This window comes from Tenrec ecaudatus, chromosome 5 (genome assembly GCF_050624435.1).
Source record: "Tenrec ecaudatus isolate mTenEca1 chromosome 5, mTenEca1.hap1, whole genome shotgun sequence".
NCBI classification, from domain to species: domain Eukaryota; kingdom Metazoa; phylum Chordata; class Mammalia; order Afrosoricida; family Tenrecidae; genus Tenrec; species Tenrec ecaudatus.
In genome coordinates, this window is record NC_134534.1 from 13,489,284 (window position 1) to 13,496,014 (window position 6,731).

Sequence of the window (6,731 nt, forward strand, 5' to 3'; positions counted from 1 at the left end):
ACTGAACAGTTGGAGATTTGAACCCAAGAAAGGTCAAGTGATCTACATCCGAAAGGTCATTGGAAAGAACCAAACTCAATGCCATCAAGGCAATTCCAACTCACAGCGACCTTACAGGACAGCGTGGAAGGACCTCTGTGGGTTTCTGTGGCCGTGAACCTTCACAGCAGTACTGTGGTCGCTACACAATATTCTCCCAACTTGATAAGGAATGAAGGGGTGGAATCTAGCCTGTCAATCAGGTCACAGCCTAATTGATCCCTCCTTGTGGGCATGGCCTCTTCATGAGACTGCGGGAACTTCTTCTTACTCCCTGGAGATGGGACATACCTCTCTATGCTTCATCTTCCTGCTCATAAGCCACTTAGAGTCATGTTGATGGAGCCAGAGCCCTGGAGATGCTTTCACCACCACTGGATCCACAAGACTCTTCACCCAGTGCCGTGCAATCTTCCTGCATTCTGCATCATTGCATGTGTTGTGTGAGTCTGAGAGCAATGTATAGATTAGTATTGGACATATGGGCTAATAATGTTGGACTTAGTTACTTGATCTAGAGTGTATTCTTAATATATAGTTACTCTTTGTTACAAAGCTCTCTCTTACACATATCTGGATATCTCTGGATTTGTTACTCTAGTCAACCCAGTCTGACCCAAGTAGAAAGCCCCATCTTTCTACCCAGAAGCAGCTGGTGGTTTCAAACTGCTGACCTTTTGGTTAGTAGCACAACACATAATCCATTATCCCATCAGGGGTCATCTTGAAAACTGACAGCCATTGAAAACCCTGTGGAGAACATCTCTATCTAAAACCGACGGGGTTCCCATGAGCCGGGATCAGCTGGGCAATAACTGATTTTTCTAACTAATTCCAAAGCCCATGCTAACCCTCACCATCAACCATTCCCTGTAGGTGTGGCATCTACTCAGGAGGAATCCTCCGAAAATGGAAACCAGAAGAAAGGCTTCCTTTGGGCACAGACAGGGAGACCTAAGAGCAGAAGACCTGGCACAGCAGTGCCCAGCCTTTGTGGACCTGCCTCTGCCAGCTCACACCCACTCGAGCCAGGCATGGCGCCATCTCCAAGGCTTATAGATGCTCCGACATGGGGTGACAGGGAAGCCCGAGGCCGGCAGCTCGGCGCTGGGCTTGCCAGCTGTCAGAGAATGCCCCAACTGGTGCAAACTGTGTCTCCCGGCCAAAGGCCAGACTGCAGCTGTGTGTCAGGAATAGTCAAAGGAACTGTGCCAGGCTGCTGCTGTGGAGCCTAGACAGGCAGTGGCCAGGCTGACGGGGGGGGGGGGGGGGAAGCAGGGAGAGTGCGGGGGGAGCACTTCTTGGACAGAGCTCATTTAGCAGAGACACGACGCTGGGATTTGTCACTTGTTTGTTTCTACTTAATATTTTCCTTGGACAACACATGCTAGACTGGCCAAAAGATCTAGAAGCGTGATGGTAGGTTACATGATGGTAGGTTACATGTGTGATGTGGTTTCTGCCTGTGTTTTTAGCCTCGTGGTGAGCCAATGTTCCTCACTGCGATGGATTGTTTTATGTGCCTCAGAAAGGTTTCTTCACTTCCTAACCCGGGAGCTGCGAATGGGACCTTGATTGGAAATATGCTTGCGACTATCATTAGTTCACACAAGGTCACAACCGGAGTCAAGGGGCTCCAGTCCAAGACAGTAGTGCCTTATAAAATGAAACGTGGATACCCAGATGGCCATGCGTGTGAAGGTGGAGGCAGAGATTGAAGTCAATGCGACCCCAAGCCAAGGAACTCTCGCGCTAACAAAAGCTTGAAGAGACCATGGATGACGTGCTCCAGAGGCTTCTGCGAGCACCGGGCCTGAATTTGGACAGCCGACCTCCAGAACTGTGAGAGAATAAAATTCTGTTGTTTGAAACCATCTGAGTTTTGGGTGGTGCGTTACAGCAGCCAGGAGAAGCTCAAGCGCCTGTGTTCTCCGAGCTCTCCTCATATCAGCCTCCTTTAAAAAAACTGATTCCTCCCTGGCTCAGGGTTTTCCTGGGCTGTCTGGAACATTCTAGCCTGTCCACTCCATGGAACTGCTTTGCCATCAATCACCTTTTGAAATCTCAGATTAGGTAAGTTCCCAGATTGAACTGAGAGTCCAATCAGGTGAGCAGACCCCTGAGCACTAATTTATACAAGGTGCCAGCATAAGAAGTAGCACATTTTCTCTAAAGGACCAGAGAGTGAATAGCTTCAGTTTTATGAACCACGACGTTTCCATCACCACTAATTCAACCCTGCCATCATCGTGGGAAAGGAGTGATACTCACACAAGACATAAACAAACAGGTGTGACTATGTGCCAATAAAACTTTATTTACAAACCCAGGTGTTGAGGCGGATGTGGGCAATGGGCCCTAGTCCCCTGGTCTTGGCCATGAACATCATTGGAATAGACAGATACAGAGGAAACTGGCTCAGGTCTCCACGGTCAATCCCCAACAAAGCTGGCAATGTGTAAACTGTTCTTGGTCCCAGAAAAATAGATCACACCCCTAAGTGTAAATTGAAGCAAATGTTTCTTGCTGTACTGAGTCCACCTGTGATGTGGAGTTTGTGTGTGTGTGTGTGTGTGTGTGTGTGTTAGAAAAGATGTGTGTTCTGATGATCTGTTGAGATTTTGAATCCCAGGAATCTGTAGTGCAAGCTGAGAACAAAGAGTTTATTTCAACAGCTCAGCGAAGATAAGTCCAAGAAGTATAGCTACACAATCATGTGAATCATTGGTTGGTTTTATTTTTATTTTTTAATGTCACTGTGTGAAGCTGCTGTTTCATGATATCGCCTCCATCGAGGTCTGTGCACTTCTCAGAGTAGTAGTGTCATCTCTTGAGTTCTTCCCCCAAAGGATTCTGGGCTTTTCCATTGACACTGTGTCAGCACGGCATCTTGTGGCATCCTCGAGGGACTCAAGCCATAATCCTTTTCTATGTTCTTTATGTTTCGGAAATAAAATATAAGTCCATGAGGGCCAGATCAGAACTGTAGGGTGGATCAATAAGTTTCCCAACAAAATTCTCCCAGGACAACCTTTGCTGCCCTTGAAGAATGAGTGGATGCTCTGTTGTGATGGGCAGAAAAAAATTCTTCTCTGTGCAACATTCCATTTTCTGCAAATTGAGGTTTCCATTTTCTTAACAATTCTTCCCAATAACGCCTTTGGTTGTCTGTGTCCTTTCAGAAAATCTCTAAGGACTAAGTCTTTACAATTCCAAAGAAAAAACCAACAAACAAAGTTGCCATCACCCTCTGAGCTAACTTCTCTGCCTTGAAATCATCTTTGCTGTTTTACTCACCTCCTTAAAGCATTTGATCTGTGCTAGTCTGGGTAGACTCGAGAAACACATTCATAGACGCTTATATGTGGATAAGAGAGAGCTTTATATAAAGAGCAATTGTACATTAAGAAAACATTCCAGCCCAGTCCACATCAAGTCCATAAGTCCAATATCACCCCATATATCAATACTCATCTATAAATTCTTCTTCATATTCACACAGCCATACAATGACGCCGAATGCAGGAAGATCATAGACCATAGGCCAGTTGGTGGGAGGACCTGTGGATCCAGTAGCTTTGTAAGCATGCCAGCACTGGCAGGGGTCTCTAATGGCTCCTCCAGCTCAGGGCACTAGTGTAGCTACATGTGTTTTGTGAGCTACAATGTCTCCCAGGGAGTGAGCATGTGTCCCTCCTCCAAAGAGCTATTTAACACTAAATGAGCTCATCAAGATACCACCTGATTGCCAGGCTATCCACCCTTTCACTCTTAATCCTCTCAAATTGACAACACATTATGTAATTACCACATGATCCCTTTTTCCCCATAATCCCAATTTTATTAGAAGAAAAAACTTATTTGTATGCGTGGAACCAGCATGCACTAGGTTAGACAGTCTCTCTGTCATCAAGGCGATGATGACTCATAGCGATCCTATTGGACAGGGTTGAACTGATGCTATGAATTTGTGAAAATGGAATGCGTTACAGGAGTAGAAAGCCCCATTGTTCTTCCCTGTAAATAGTACACACCTCTTATTTATATTAATTGGACTGTTAGCATGAAATGCGAGTTTTTGCATATTTAACTTTTTGTTGTTGAAGATAATTTTTTTTATTTATTTTTCTTTTAAAAATAATTTTGTTGGGGGCTCATACAACTCTTATCACAATCTATACATCCATCCATTGTACACATAATCCATTTTAAAACTATTATTTTTAGCTCATAACACTGAGTACAAGAATGAAGAATATGTTCTAAAATGCACTGTGGTGATGATTGCACACCTTTTAAAAACATGTTTGAACTGTCGAGTTGCATGGTTTGTGAATTTTATGCCAATAAAACTGTTCATTTTTTAATGGCCATTCTTTTCTATGGTGTGGTGTTCCTATAAACGTGTTGCAATGTTTCAATGACTTGAGATGTCCCCTGGAGTTTTGCTTAAAATTTGATACTCTCCCTGATCTTGTTTTTTCCTGTGGTACAAAACGTTGCCTCGCTTTTTGAAAGCACCCCAGGGAGACTTAGACATGTAGGACTGAGAGAACATGTCTGATCACTGATCACAGAGGCATATTAAAGCATGTTCGTTTGGAATAAACAAGTATGTATGTATATACATGTATGACCTGGGACTTTTTGACTTACCCTTGTATTTTTTGCCCATTAGCATGTCCTCACTGGATAATATATAGCCTGTGAAATTGTAAAACAAGGTTTAAGTGAGAATAAGAGCTACAGAAAAGAAGAACACCTTTTCCCCCCAAAGTTTTCAGAGCATCGATTCCGCTTCCATTTGGTTTCTTGGCTATTGTCTTCCATGTTTTCTCTTTGACCCTGCAGAAAAAGATGCTTCACCAGCTTCCACCTGGTAGATCCAGTGATAAGCCACTCAGATGAAGTGCACTTTACTCATCAACAATTTTGGAATACCTACTGTGAGCAAGGAGCCACTTGCAGATGGTACCCAGACCTACTTTCAGAGAATAAGAAGCCCTGGTAGGGTAACAGTTAAGTACTTGACGGACGATTGAAAGGTGAGTAGGTCAAACCTAGCTAGTGATGCTATGGAGTCAGCCCTAGTGATTTATAACTGTGAAGGTTTATGACCTGGGAAACCCTATAGGGCCACTATGAGTCACAAATGACTTGACAAGATACAACAGCAGAATCTTCAAAGAAGTCCCTGATGTAGTCACTGTTGTTAGCGACTGTTCACCATGACTTCGTGTACAACAGATGGGAACATTGACCTGCCCTGACTCACACTCATGATGTGCAAGCCCATTGTTGAGGCTACTAGGACAATCCACTTCATGAAGGATCTTTCTGAATGTCATCAGCCTTCTACTTCACTACACTTGATATCCTCCTGGTGATGTGTCCAAAAAGAAGTCCTGGTAGTGATATAGGTTAATTGTTGGTGGTTCAAACCCATCAGTTGCTCTGAAGGAAAACAATGAGGCTGCCTAAACCTGTAACAATCTCAGAAAACCTATGTAGGCTCACTATGTGTCAGAATCCACTCAATGGCCGTAAGTAATGATGTGCCAAAAGCAAGTGAGTCAGACAAAGTTCTGTTGGACCCAGAAGGTTTTTCTTGATTATTTAAAGAAGTCAATCACTGGGCCTTTCCTTCTAGTCAGTCTCAGTATGGTAACTCCACTGAAATATGTCCCCATTGGCTACCCTTCTGGTACTTGAAATACCAGTGGCATAGCTTCCAGCCTCATAGCAACACACAAGCCACCATAGTATGACAAGCTGACAGATGAATGATGGGGTAAGTACTATTTATAAAGAGAATGCGTACTATTTTAAAAGTATGCAAATGTCATGCAGCAAAAAAAAGAATGAACCCAATATGAGCACCATGACCACCTGCAATTGTGGTCCTCAGGCACACACATCCTTGATGACATCTCATATCCAGGTGATCAGGTTGCCTGGGTGTCAGCTGAGATTTGGATGGGGCATTGCCAGACATCAGGGTACACAGTAACTAAAGTGCCAGTGAATATGGGTGACCAGATCAGAAGGAGATTGTGATACTTTACATAACTTCAGGGTCCCAAAGACTCTTCTAACCCATCGGTCAAGAGTTCAGCATGCTTCATGAGCCCATAGATTACAGATGGGCTTGGCTTCCAGTTCCAAAATATATTCCTTAATTCTTGCTCCTCCACCCACTTAGCATGATCTCCAACTCTCTCACCCAAATATTTCACCAAGTCCTTGCTGGGAGTCCTCAAGGATGTCATATGAGGCCACGTGGTCACATAGGCCAAAAGGCAAAAAGTCAAAACCTTTTCTAGCATTTTTCTGAAATATTCCAAAAGCAAATAACCATGGTATAGGAAGAAATTATAGATTCCTATCTCAGAGATTACTGTCAAGCCATCAGCCTAAACAAACATGAAAGCTGGTTGGTTGAAAGGACCACACTCCTCTGACTGTCGAAACTGGCCCCAAGAAAGCACACCTGCCAGCCCATGCCTGTCCACTCCAGCATGAATCTCCACTCTCATCTATGAGTCCTTCCATCAGCTGGACTTTGGTGGGATGACCCGAATATTTGTGCTTTCATTTCTTCTCGCCTCCATTAAGTAAAAGGTTCACAGGTATACATTTCTTGTTGCATCTTGTACTTGTCTTTGATAGCATTGTCTTTGATGATGTGCCTA